Source organism: Heliangelus exortis, chromosome 3 (assembly GCF_036169615.1).
Source record: "Heliangelus exortis chromosome 3, bHelExo1.hap1, whole genome shotgun sequence".
In the NCBI taxonomy this organism is placed as follows: domain Eukaryota; kingdom Metazoa; phylum Chordata; class Aves; order Apodiformes; family Trochilidae; genus Heliangelus; species Heliangelus exortis.
In genome coordinates, this window is record NC_092424.1 from 37,549,205 (window position 1) to 37,564,187 (window position 14,983).

Genomic DNA, 14,983 nt, shown 5'->3' on the forward strand with positions numbered 1-14,983 from the left:
AGGTTTCAAATCACCTCACAAAGGCTACAAACTCTATTTATAATTTCATTCCACATCCTCATTTGAGGGAAATACGGTCAAAGAAGTCCTTCATCTTGGCCTGAAGGCAATGCTGCAGTTTGGGATCATGCTAAGAAGATGCCTTGTCCTGGTATTATACTGATGCTCCTGGCAGGTGGGCAGGAGAACTGAGAGGAGCTAAATGTCAGCTTCCTACCTGCAGAGACTCAAGAGAACTCTGATTTCCATTAGCAAATATTATAATAAAAATCAGGCAACACCTACACAACCCTAATTGCTAAGAAATCACTGATATATCTCTGACAAACCATACCTTTCTCTCGCTAATCAACATAGATTTGGGGTCAGTAACATAGATAAGGTAGGTCTGAAGTAGGTCTAAAATAGCACAAAGACACACAATTCCCTGACTTTCTGCTTCTTTCCATGTGAAAATGGAAAGTAAGGGGGGGTGCTGGATTTTACCCTCTGCTAAGGGCTGCACTTTTATGTTTTAAATGTATAAACTGCAGAATGTTCCTTCAAATAACTTGCATAGTTTATGCAATAATTTACTTGCTTACAGGACAGCAAAAAAGAAACAGTAAATGAAAACAGTTTCTTAGGTTACAGCATCCTGAGAATAAAGACCTCTCACTCAAATCTCTATTAATGATACAGAGGGAAACATATTTCTCCATCCGCTGCTGCCAAGGCAGTGCCATTCTGGGAAAAGCTGGAATAAGCCATGGGGAAACAAGGACAGGAGCAAAGGCAGGACCACTAATACTGGATTATACCCAGAGACAAATGCCTCCATACAGTTCTGTTATTATTTTACACTTAGCCTCTAGCACAGTAATTTCCCCTGTGCCTCCAGATCATGCATGTGGAAATACTAAATGACAACAGTAATTACAGTTTAAGGTTACTGTCCTTTGTTTAAGTCTTCTGGCCTTCAGAGGATCTGCACTAATCTCTTGTTTTTTATTTTTCCCCTACTGTTCTCATCTCAGTTTTCTTATTGCCCAGGTGCTGTAAAGACCACAAATGGCTGTAATCCAACCTTTTTTTTTTTTTTTTTTTTTTTTTTTCCCCAGGACAGTAGATTTGACATCTGGAATTTACTCCTACTTTTTCTCTGCTTTGCTGCATGACCTTTTAGAAAATTTCAAGTTCCCCTCTATTTATTTCCAGCATTTGTGAAATGGGCATAATCTGTATCTGAAGCATGCTTTGAAACCTGTAGTTAAAAATTATTTCATTATGTACTGTAAAACACCACAAATTAATTCAGATGGAAAGACAGATTGTTTCAGTGAGAGATCTAAATTACTAAAGCAGCCCCTTTCTCAATGTCATCTATCCTGTAGGCAGATAGAAAGTATTTGGGAAGATTTATTTGACTTTCTGGCTTACACTGAATTATTCATTGTTTGCCAGTCAGCTAGGTAATTCACCTTGTACACGCTTCTCAAGTACAGTGCTAATGAGAAAACCACAATGGGTAGGTTTTTCTGACAAACAATATTCTCGGGTAAACAGCAGTCTTTACAGAAATACATAATTTCTTTATTAAAAAAAAAAAAAAAAAAAAAAAGCAAGCACTATTCCATGGTGAATGGGAGGACATCAGTAGACGTCAGTTTGAATCTTACTCCTAAAAGCATGGTCCTTTTTCATACCTTTCCATCTCAATCTGGGTTCTGCAATTCTTTCATGCACTCCAACTTCCTTCCAAACCTCACTGACACATGACAGTGAAAACATTTCATAATTAAACTGCAAATTCCACTGAGGCTGCACAAAGCAGCTCTGAAATTAAACAAGACTTTTTTTTTTTTTTTTTCATTATGGCAAGCTGCTCACTGCTGAAGTTTTTTTTCCTTAGAGACAACTAACCAAAACAAATAATTTGTATCCCTTTTCCAGGTTTTTTTCCAACTAGCTTCCTGGAAGTAAAAAACTATTCATAGCTCATCTTCTGCATGTCTCAAGTTAACTACTGGGTTTGGGTTTTTTTGTTTGTTTGCTTTCAGTGCATTATAGCCTCTGAGTAAAAAATGCATCCTCCTGCCTTGGAGGACTGCACCACTTAGCTCCCATCACCTCCTCAGAACAGGATAAGCTGATAAACATGCTTTTACTGAGGGAAATCTCAGTTTCCTTAGATGTTCTTAGAAGAGGTAAGGTGTGCTGAGCTTCCCTGGATTTGTTTGTGATAAACACTTCAGGCAGCTTTGGATAACAACAGCTTCCTACACTAACATCCAAACAGGACTAATAATTTTTGATGTAGATGCTCAGCAAATTGTTGCTCTTCGGCAAATCAGAGAGAGAAACAGTTACCTCATGCCAAGCCCCTTTCCTTCAATTTTCCAAGAAAGGCTACAGACCAAAGACCTAGTGGAGGTTTACTGGATTTAACTGGCATTCTTAGTCATTTGGATTGAAATAAGAGAAGTGAAATGAGCAGCAAGTTAGCTATTTCTAGGAGCATGAGAAAGCTGGAGTCCTGGCCAATAATCAGATGCTTGTTTCAGAGGCTACTTTTCCTTGCATGAAACATACTTTTCTCATCATTATGGAATACACTCAGACTTATGGATGTCTGGAAATAGGATGCTCGTTTGGAAAGAAATAATAAAACTGAAGAAAACTGTTAAAAAATGAACATGAAACAAAATCTCACAAAGGTTCCAACCAGAAACATGGAAACAAAATTAAACTAGTTTTTCTTCTAAATCAAATTGTTTGATGCAATAAAATATTTTTGCTTTGACTCAGTATTTCAAATATGAATATGTAGATTCTGTTTCTGTTACCTTGTAATTGCACTATCAGAAATAAAAGGAGATGAGGTCCTAAAAATAATGGTTTTCTCCAGGAAAACCACCTTTTCAGTTAGTCGATTGTCTGATGGCAATAAATTCATTAGCTTTCCTTACAACATGCCCTGAGAAACCTGGGAGAGGACCCTTGAGATTTAGAGATGTGATGGCCATCTATGGAAACAAGGAAATTAAAGTTTAACATTGAGGTTTTCCTTCCTCTTTTCTGAAAGTAATTAGTCCAAATGGAATCCTTCTTCCTATAGTAATCAAGGGAATTATTCCTAGAAAAGGTTGTGTTCCAAAACAAATAAAATGAATTCCCAAGAACATTTTCCCAGGAGAGCATCAGATTTGATAAAAGAAATAATGCAAGCACTGTTCAACCATGTCAGTATCTCCTGGTCAACAGACAATCAGCATTTTTGTCCAAATTCTGCCAGAGATTGCTTGTTGCCTCCCATAGTATTAGATCCATAAACATGTGAGGCAGGATATTGCAAGAAGAGTTCAGCTTGTTCCAAGTTGGAAAAAGCAGCAATTATAATGGTACCTATAAGGTTTACAAAAAGTATTGCACATTTTTAAGACTCATTGTGGACACTGACTAGAACGTGGCTTCTCCAAAGAGTGGAAGGGCTAGGATAGCAGCCCTCAGCTCCTTGTTTCCCTGAGAAAAAATGCCTCCAGGCACAACAGTGGTGATTTTGATGGAACTGCATGTAGGACAAAATGAAGGTTTCAATACTGGAAGGGACCCACAGGGAAGCTGGCGAGAGACTTTTTACAAGGGCATTTAGTGAGGGAATGGTTTCAAACTGGAAGAGGGTAGATTTTGATTATACATCAGAAGAAATTATTTCCTGTGAGAGTGGTAAGATGCTGGCAGAGGTTGCCCAGGAAAGCTGTGGATGCCCCATCCCTGGATGTGTTCAAGACCAGGCTGGATGGGGCTAAGAGCAGCGTGGTCTATCGGGAGGTATCCCAGGCCCACGCAGGGCAATTGTAACTAAATTATCTATAAGGTGTCTTCCAACCTGAAACTTCTATGGCTCTATGAAAAGTGATTCAGTGAGCCAGAAGCTCTGCAGGAGAAGGCTGGATAAGAATGAGGGAAATCAGTGGCCTAGCACAGAAGATGGTCTCAGGACTGGGTTTATCATATTTACCGGATAGGAAAGCCAAGTTAGATGGGAACAAATGTAATCAAATCACTGAACCTCAGACTCCAAGACAAAATCCAGGGCATTTCCTTGCCCCAGTGGCTTATTTTATTTTTCAGGTTCTTGACAAGGATTCAACAAATGCATCTGGACTTCCTCCAAAGAAAACAAACAGGAGAGACACAGTGAGGAGGAAGAGAACCAGCTACTAATGTTGAGCATATCACTGCAGTGTTATATAAACTAGAGCCCAGCAGTAATCAGCTCAGTGACAGTGCTGCTAGACCAGAAGTATAAAAATATAATAATTACATCTGGCAACATCTGTGGAGACTTTACACTTGCAAGGCTCATGGACCCCTTACTGCATATTCCTCTGTATGAAAGAATAATGCTTGGAATCAACAAAGGCGAAAAGAACAGCGACAGACTACTCACATTTATGAAGTATTATGTCTGTACACATAACAGCATATTTCTTTCCAGCACTCAGAGAGTAAATGGGTACCAATATAAAAAATAAAGCAGCATCTTCACATAAATGTGGCCATTCAACTATCACTTCATACAAGAAAGGTTGTAATATTGTCCAGAGACCATTAATGATAGTACAGAGCTGATATAATACAAGGAATTAGGAAAAATATGTAACAGGGAGATGTTATGGTATCTCTTAGTTTTTCCATAATGTTTTATTCCACCCAGCCTGTTCTCTGCTTCAGCATGGAAGTTTACAAGGCGAAGAAGCACTGTTCAACTTCAGCAACCCATGACATACATATTAGCATTTTAATTACTATGGGCTATTCTCAGATGTTAGGGGCACCCATTTTGCTGAAAAGCCATGTTCCAACGCAGCATCAAATAACTAGTGAAGAAAACTACTGAGAAACAATTTAAATCTAAACCCTTAGTTCATTTCCATTGTATCTCCAAATACTGCAATCAACTTTCTTTGACCTTTGTAAACCCCTTTTTATATTCATGGCAATGAATATAAAGCAATGATTTCAGATGTATTTATAACTCTTTGTTGGCTTCTGGGCAACCTGTGCCAGCATCTTGCCACCCTCACAGGAAATAATTTCTTCTGGATATGTAATCTAAATCTACCCTCGTCCAGTTTGAAACCTTTGAAGGTTAGTAACTACCAGTATTAAGTTAAAAACCAAAACCAACCAACCGACAAACAAAAAAACAAAAAAAAAAAAACAAAAAAAACCCCCCTGTTATAACTCTATTTTGTTTCATTCTAAACCTACCATGTTGCAGGCTAAACTACATGAGCACCATATACTACCAGGCACAGTATTTTAACTAATCCTAATTCTGTATCCTTTCCAAAGTACATGTCAACCATTGTATTTCCAACAGTTCAAAAGGGTTTAACTCAAAGGCATTTTTCCAGTCTCCCACATACCAAATTTTCTGTTAAGCTTAGATTTTTGCCAAAAAGGGACTCCAAGATGTTTCTGAGAAAGTTTATACTTGTATTTAAAACAAGAAAGTATAGCTGAGTACACATGCTTTCTAAACTGAAAGTGAAGCTAACTCTAAAGATGAGTCCTACACATGGCAGTCCAGATTCTGTTGTAGTCCTGATGTTGGTGACTTGGGAGTCCACATTTTGTGCCATCATCAAGCACAAGTGTTCCCAGGCCATGCCTGACTCTTCCAAGTCAACCCCAGCCATCCCAAACTGAGCCCTGGCAAGAGGAAGGGAAAGGGTCACCACACAGAGCCAGGAGATGCTGGTATGATAAGACAGCCAAGAGAAGGCAAAGCCAACAATCAGTGGCTGCTTCCCTTCCCCTCACCAACACAGGCTGCAGCTGCCTTGAGCTTCCTGAGGAAGAAAATTATGATCACCAACACTACACCCATGGATTCCTGGACCTAGTGAATGCTGAGATGTTCATAACCTTCAGCAATTGTTAGCTCAGTATATCAGAGCACTGCTTTTCTCATTTGAAATGAAACCAAACTAAACCTCCCCCAAGCCAAAGCAAACTTGCAATCAAAGTTACTGGCTCACAGTCTCCATTCTTCTCAACACCCTATGAACAAAATCCCTAAACCACATATTTTCACCACTACCACTGCTCGTCTTGTAACACCAAACAGACTCCATTCCAGAGTCGAGGCTGGAAATTGCACAGACAAATAACAAAGACAAGGCCTGCCCCACAGAATAGAAAATATTCATCAGGCAGAAAACAAGAAGGAGGCAGGAAAAAGCAAAGTGAGACTGGGAAGCTCTGCTGCAGTCAAGAGAAGAGTCATGAACAACAATGCAGAAACTTAACTAATGGCAGTTCAGCTATTTACAGGCAGCAGAGTGGAGGCTGAATGTGGTCGACTGTCTCACCAGGTTTCTGTAAAAATACTGAGTTTCTAGCTGGTTACAAGTGTTCTGGGGGGATAAAGTTAATTCTCCTTACCCTACATTATCCCAAGGATCATGTTCAGCAGTATATATCTGATACAGCATGTGACTTGAAACAACTTCAAGAGTTCATCTGAACCATTCTAGGGCTGAGGAAAAATCAACCCCTCTTACATCAGTTGTGATCACTGTCTCTACCTTAATCTTAAAACCACCAACCATGCAGACTCCACAGCCCCTGATGGCACCAGGACTATAGGGAATTTTTATAGTGAATCTACACAGCATCATCATCACTGATCAGTCTATTACTTGCAGTACATTCATTTACATTTTTTTCCAGTAGGAATAGTTCTAGCTTACCTGTAATTTTAGTTATACTCTAGATCTATAAAAGACGTGTATGTTTGTTTGATCTCATTTTGATAGTCTTATTTTATTATGTGCAGCTAACAGTGCCTTCTCATATAATATAGCTATATAGGCTCTCCAACATCCTGTAATGCTGATGATGGATTGGTTTTCCTCCTCTCTTTGGCTGTCTTTCTACCTACAAATAGAAATAATAGATTGTTTTAACTTAGCTTTTACATCGTGCTGGATATAGCTGCATTTGCTCCACTAGCAAATTGTTTGAAATACTTAATTTTCCATACTCGGTAATGTAGTGATATTTCTCGATAATGTTCACGTCAGGAGTGTGTTGCACATCACAAATACAATATACCTACACAGTCTAAATGCAAGCCACCAATGCAGCACTTGTCAGGAAATGAAACTTGGAAACAAATTCTTCACTGTGTATGCTTAATATAGTTTGCAGTAAAGGGGACTTGGGTGTCAACCCAAGTGACAGCTGAAGTATCTGAGTGACTCTAAGCCTCATTATTTTTTTTTTATATTAGAGAATTTTTTTTGTTGTTATTATATGCAATAATTATGCTGTCTCAATTAAAGAGCAGCTAAGTGCTTTCCAGTTGGAGCCACTGCTGGCCAGCTATGCAAAACCTAGTTGAAAAGGGCTTTCTGTGAGCAGTTTATCTCCCTCAGTCCTTGTTGAGCATGTATAGAGTCTGCAAAGGTCTTAGACAAGAATTCCTCAGATTGAGTTCTCAAAAAAAAGTCACAAAGAATTTCGCAATCATCATCTGCAGTGACAACAGCCAGGCTACTATACTATGTAGAGTCATGAACCAAGCTTGATACTTCACTGAATTTCCAGCATTTTTCTTTTGACATTATCACAGACACAATTTCATGCCCTAAGGACCAGTTTATCCTCTACACTCCAGGGGCACAGATGATCCAATATATATATCTCACTAGAGCTTCCTCAAGAAAATATCATTTTTCCTTATGATGCTTGCCAACTGGTTTCATTTTTAATCAGAAATACAAAATCTTCAAAAAGGCCCCAGAGCTTATGGGAAAGCAAAACCAAAACCAACCAACCAAACAAACAGAAAGTTGTATTAATACAAGTGCAGGCCTCTGTGAAACTGGAACAGACTCTTGGAACCATTTCCTCAAATACACTTGATAAAGCACGAGACAACTTATGTCAGAAACAGATAAACCAGGGATGCATCCATGGAAGGACATTTCTGGTTATCTGCACAGTATGCTTCATTTTGTCAGGATGACTGATGACAAAAACATCTTCAGTTCTTGTTTGGTGAACAAGCTGGCAATGATGCTTCAACCAACAGTGTGTAGGTTTGAGAGTGGCTGTTTTTTTTCAGCATTGGAAGAAGAAATTTCTTCTAACGAGTTCTCCTTGGCTGTTCAATATTTATTACAGGTACTTAAGCAGACCTTTTATTACTTAATGTTCCATTTCCTTCTAAAAGGATAATACCAGTACTTATATAATATTGCCCAATAGTGTCATAAAATTGGTGAAAACTCCAAACTTTTCCTAGGCATAATCCTACCAGCGTGCTAGCCCTAGGACAGAATATATTAGGGCAAAACTCTAAATAGGCTTCACTGAGAAGTCTGTCATCACTACCATCTGCAGTATCAATTTACATAAAAGAGCTGAAAACATGAAGGGCTTTTTATCCTGCCATTTTCTCTTGTCTATCTTAACACATACATTCATACCACCCTGCATGGCAGAAAGCTGGCTGGGGGACCTGAAGCCTCCTCCCCCCCCCCAGAAAATTGAGACTGGGTAGCAAGTCTTGGGCACTACAATCACTTTATATAACATTTATCCCCATAGAGGCTGAAAGTTTTGTGTAGGGTCACTGCTGGGGTAAACTGCATGCAAATGAATCCCTCTATCCACAAAGGAAGTTGACAGCAGAATTACAACACTGCACAAGTCAAGTGTTGGCCCTTTTCTATAGGATTGTGTTATTGCTGCCCTTCTGGTTTTGAGAGCAAGGCAGCTTTTTTCTGAGGGACAAAGCATCTTGGGATATCTTCCAAGTTTTGATCAGAAACTTATCAGGGAATGAAAAACACTAGTGCTGATGAGGAAGTTAAAAAAAAAAGACATGTAGGGCATGGAGCAGGAAGATGCCAAATACAGCCATTTGAATAAAATAAACTCAGTTCTGCTAAGCTTATCAGGAAGTTTTTCATTTTTCCAAAAGGGAAGATCTGTGTTGGCATCTAAGAGAACTGAGGCAAAAGGCTCTACACCTTCAATCCCTCTCAAGCCTAACACTAATGCTGCCGAAAAGTGCACTAAAAGTTGACTTGCATTGCACTGCCTCTGCTATAGGCTGCTGTGCTCTTCCCAAGCTGCCAGTTTCACCCCTGTTGAAGATGACCATGGATGAAATATCCAACTCTGGCAGCACTTTGCAACCCCCTGCCAGGCATCACAGGGCACATCTGCACACACAGGTTGCAATGATCTGCCCATAAGCCAGTCACAGTGGGGGGGCATGGGAGAGATATGAAAGATTCTGATATATTAATTAAATGCTTAGATTCTCTACATTTGCAACCCTTTTTCTTCCCTTGGCCCATGACACAAGCTGTTGAACTTGAAGAAGCTACATGCCCCCCAATTCCTGTACTAGCACAGGCATCAGCCAAGTTTCCTTTTCTAATCCCTTTCTGCAACACAATTGCCATCACCAAGATATTTTTCCAAAGAAGTTATCATCTAAGTGCCAAACTCACTCTCACTGGAAGAGTGAGTATATATCTATATCTATATCTATATCTATATCTATATCTATATCTATATCTATATCTATATCTATATCTATATCTATATAGATATATAGATATGTATATATATTTTTAATTCCCCAACACAGATATATTCCCATATAGATATCCGTAATGGGACTCAGCCCTTCTCTGTATATTAAAGACTCTTTCTTGAGGGAGATTAATCTTGGCAGCTGTCTGACAGGAGAGATTGTGTGGGAGGAAAATGGTTTTATCGAGAACTTGAAAGAAAGCAAAATAATCTTTGAGAGAACAAACTGTGTTTCAACGCTTGAGTCTTCAGTGGAAAATTATTTACTAACAGAAAATAACCAACAAACCCAAAAATACAACAGTATTGCTCTTAAAGGTAAGATAATGTCCTTGCATTTTTTCTTTCCTTTTACTTTCGTGGCCGCTTTTCAAAACATTTATTAATAATACAGCTGAATCTCTCCATAGGAAGCCAGAATCTTAAGTCAGTTTTGAAAATCAAAATGCAGCAAATCCCATGGTGGAGCAGGAAAGGTCTCTGCTTCCCATTCTGTCTCTACTATACTTTCAGAGGCAAGAAACCTAACAAACATGACAGTATGAAATATCTGTGTATTTCTGAGTTACTTTTCCAGAGCACTCATATTGACAAGACTGTTCCTCATGATTAAAACCAAAGTTTGTTCTTACAGGAGATGCATTGCCTTCTGCTTGTAGGGAAGTCTACCTTGCAAAATGCCACCTGGCTCTGAGGTTGTGTTGTCACCTGAACTCAGGAAGCAGCATGTTTGTGGACACCCCATTTCTAGTCTTTCCAGGCTCTCTGTGCTTCTCCATGTAGTCCTCAGCTCACAGGGTGGTTCCATGCACAAATCACAGCCTTTATCCATCACTCGGGGCTCTTGTTCTACCCTGTTCCACTGACTCTCTCCTCACCTTCACACTGAGTTCAGTCCCACCCTAACTCAGGCTTCCTGCTGGCCTTAGGTCAGCTCAGGGCCCTTGCCCCCTGCTGCCAGCCTGATGTTTCCTGCACCCGTGGGTCACAGCAAGGGCTACATCCCTGCCTGCAGCTCCACAGCAAGGGACAACAGCTATTTAGTGAAATTTCCCAGGAAAAAACAAGCCTAGTGGCTGACCTTTTGGTTTGAGGAATTTCAGCTGAAACAATTAACAGATAAAGAGGCAGATGAAAATACAGTTTCACATGAAGCAGGCTGGATATCTTGCTGCTATGTTTGATCTCATTAAAAAAATCCAGCTTTAACATTTAAAAATGGTAAAGGGTCTTTTTTTTTTTCCCCCACCCAAAATCTCTTTGGCCCCAAGGGTATATGGAGTAAAATAACAATACAGAAGCACACCTGGAAATTGTGGGAATTTGCAACTGATACGACAGCGTTGCTTCTGAGGAAATCCCTCCTTGAAGTTTCTCTGTACCTCAGAGAACATATTTTAAATAACTGAACAGTCTTCATTTGGAGCAGTTCAATTCACTGCAGTGTTTGCATCCAGATAGTGAGGATCCCTGGGAGGGCTGGACTGACAGCAAAAGCCACGGTACTTCATATGCCTGCACTTTTTCTTGAACAGCTGAAGAGCACAACACATGGTATGACAAGACTACAGATGCCTTCAGCTGCTCCCAGTGCTGCTTCAGGCTTCAGCAATACTCATGTATTAAATAATGCCAAAACAATCACACTTGAGGCTTCCTCAGAACAAAGATTTAATTCTTGCCTGATCTTTAGGAAGGCATCTTAATGATGCTCCATTTCCACTCCCTTGATAGAGATGCTGTTTATCACACCATCATTGCATACGTTCAGCATATCTCCAAATTATTTTGGTAAAAAACATTGCATGAATCTTACACACAAAAAGAGCTTTTTCAAGCATTTTTAAAGGCATGCAGAGCATGAAAATGATGCAGTAACCTGTTGGCATAGTGTTCTGACATCTTTTCCCCCCAACTCTTGAAATACTGACACGGTTCCTCAAGGGACCTACTTGATTAAAGAACATTAATTAATTGACTGAACATCTGTGCTGTTTTTCAACTAATAATTAAAATTAGCTAGGAACTGTAATCTCTTTAAAAGTGAAAAGCATACAGAATAACTGCAGTCCACCTTCTGACAACACTTGGGAAGGGCTAAGCAACTACAACATTTACCATAATGGTTCCTGAGAGATTTGTAAGGCCATGTGGTAGAAGTTTGCTTCCTGGCTAGCCTGACAGCAGGAACATTTTATTCTTGGCTTCATGCATTAACGTATTAACCATGACAGTGCTGACATTTGTTGCTAAGTAAAATTGAAGGTAAATGGTCTAGAAAGCTGACATTAAATTTAGAAATTATTTTTGGAGCTTGAAATTAAGTACTGTCAACACAACTCATGTTTTCACTTATAAGGAAGTATGACAGGAATCTTAATGACTTCTCAAACTCCACAAATAAAATAAAGACAATAAGAGTAATTATTTTAATTGCTCTCAAACTGTATTACAAGAAAGAAACCAACCTATATGGCTATAAGACCTCAAGGACTATCCAACAGGACAGAGTGAGTAGGAGGGCTAGATGAGAAAATGTCATATTACATGTGAAAATGAAATGTTGTTTTCATCCTCCTTCCATCCCTCAGGATAACCCATGAGGTCAGGATACACCCAGGGCCATCCTTCTCTTCACATTCAAGATGCTCTTAATTATTTAAACACAGGACTTCACCCCCTGAGATCTAAGGAAGGAGCCAAAGAGAGCCAAGCCATTGGTATGCAGCACCAGGAAGAAGTGGGAGATTAGCAGCAAAAATGAGACTTCACTGCACGTGACAGAAGCCAAATAAGAGCTAGAGGCTGCAAATATCAGATAACTGCAAAAGAGTACATCTCTGAATGAAAAGGTAGATTCCCTTAAGCTGTTCTTAATAGCACTGCAGACACTTACTCTAGAGGTAGGCAGGGCAAAAGCCAGTCTGGAATTAGTATGGGAGTGCTCAGCCATGTGATACTGAGGCTGCAATGAGAACTGGTGGACTCATACAAACAGCATTCACAAGTTATAGATGGTTTCTGAACCATTTGCTTTCTGATCATTGCTTGGGTAAACAAAATGAAGGAAGCCTGAGAGTTCCTATTCAAGGAAGGTTGAATGGTTCTCTTCCTTATAGCCCCTCACCAGTACCTGGCACCTGTTTGAGAGAAGAGGACCAGTAAGAAATACCTCAGAGCACTGGAAGCACAGCAGTAGCCATAGGGAGCCTGCCAGTACCCAGCTCTCAGCATCTCAGGATGAAGTGACATAGGCAGGGAGCACCTGGAACCTGTGTGGTTCACTCACATCACTCTCAGCTGCAGAAGCCACAAGCTGTGTGCATCCCAGTTGGACCTCAGCCCAGAAACACTTGAAATTTTTGCAGAAATAGGAAAATTAAGCTGGGAATTCAGACCTTGCTTGCCCTGGTGTCACAGAAGCAACTAGGGTATTAGTAACCTATTTTTCTTTTCTTTCTGCTCAGTTTTTCACTTTCGTAGGCACTCCAATACTACGTAAAATCTGCCAATAAAATTCTGCCTGAAAGAAAATTGTTCCCCCCTCTATTTTGCTTACAGTGTTGGGAGCTTGAAACCTACCAAAGGATTTTAAAAAACATCTATTTGCTATCATTATATCATCCCTCAGGTTTATCTACTTTCTTCAGACAGTAAATACATTTTTTGTGCTACCTGGCCCCACTCCAGCCCAATATTACACTGGTGTAAAAACTCTGAAGAAAAGAAAAAAGAATTTGCTAGTGTTAGGTCATAGCTTTCTGTAAAATGCATCTTTCCCTCTTGAGGGGTTTATACTTTTGAAAAGTGAGTGCACCATTTGCAGACTGCAAGTAAGAGCCTCTAAAAGAAATATGGAACTTTGGCAGCATGCACTCTCTTAGCACCTGGGCTGTACATCATTCCCTGGGAAAAAGTTCCAGTGTGACTGTGGACAAAATGCCACTGCTCACATCACAAGGCGTTCTGGTGTGGATGACCCACAGAGTAGCAAGATGCATGGTCCCCCACAATACCCTGCTCATCAAGTTGGAGAGATACTGATTTGATGAGTGGACTGTTCAGTGGATAAGGAATTGGCTGGATGGTCACAGAGGGTAGTGGTCAAGGGCTCGAAGTCCAGATGGATAGCAGTGACAAGTGGTGTCCCTCTGGGTTCTGTACTGGGGCCTGTACTGTTCAATATTTTTATCACCAATATAGAGAGCAGGACTGAATGTACAATCAGCAAATTTTCAGATGACACTAGGCTGAATGGTGCTGTCAATAAGCCAGAGGGATGGGATGTCATCCACAAGGACCTGGACAAACTGGAGAGGTTCAACAAGAGCAAGTGCATCGTCCTGCACCTAGGTCATAACAATCTGCCCTATCAGTATGGCTTTGGGGATGAGGTTTTAGAAAGCAGTCCTGCAGAAAAGGACTTGGGGGTGCTGGTGGGTGAAAAGCTGGACATGATCCAGTGTTCACTTGCAGCCCAGAAGGCCAATTGCATCCTGGGCTGCATCAAATGAAGTGTGGCCAGCAGGTGGAGAGAGGTGATTCTGCCACTTCACTCTGCTCTGGTAAGACCTCACCCAGAATACTGCATCCAGCTGTGGAGCCCTCAATACAGGAAGGACATGGACCTGATGGAGAGGGTCCAGAGGAGGGTGACAAAAATGATCGGTGGGCTGGAACACCTCTCCTACAAAGACAGTTCAGGGAGGGAGCTGAGGTTGTTCAGCCTGGAGAAAAGAAGGCTTCAGGGAGACCTAATAGTGACCTTCCAGTATTTGAAGGGGACTTACAGGAAGGCTGGAGAGGGTCTGTAGTGACAGGAAAAGGGGCGATGGTTTCAAATTAGAGTAGATTTAGACCAGATGTTTGGAAAAAATTCTTTACCATGAGGTTAGTGGAAAAATGGAACAGGTTGCCCAGGGAGGTAATTAAGGCCTCAGCCCTGGAGATATTCAGGGTGAGGTATGATGAGGCTCTAAGCAACTTGATCTAGTTGAGGATGTCCCTGCTTACCGCAGGGGGATTGGACTAGAAGAGGCCTCTTCCAACCCAAATTATTCTATGATTCTATGGGGGGTGGGAGGGTGTTTGACTGCGAATGGCTCCTGCACTCAGTACAGGGACAGAATGCACTTATGTGCCCAGGAGACTATGGCATCACTGAGTCTCATTGGAGTGAAGACACAACTCAGAGAATGCTAAGAATATTTGTAGTAGCTCTTTGGGAGGTTTGTCCACATGGCAGTTACCAAGCTTGAAAAAAACCAGGGCATGAGGTGGTGGAACAAAGCCATAACCACAGAGTTAATCATCAACCTGATCTGATAAAAAATAGTCTGTGTGACAAAGAAAACACAATAGGTGCATATGATGAAAC

The 14,983-nt window shown here is 40.5% G+C and overlaps 1 protein-coding gene across 1 annotated transcript in view; it reads right to left on the reverse strand.

Moving 5' to 3' along the window:
• The window catches only part of PCSK2 (proprotein convertase subtilisin/kexin type 2), a 102,407-nt gene that overhangs the window by 65,490 nt on the left and 21,934 nt on the right, over nt 1–14,983 (reverse strand). The gene's annotated exons all lie outside the window — the stretch shown is intronic.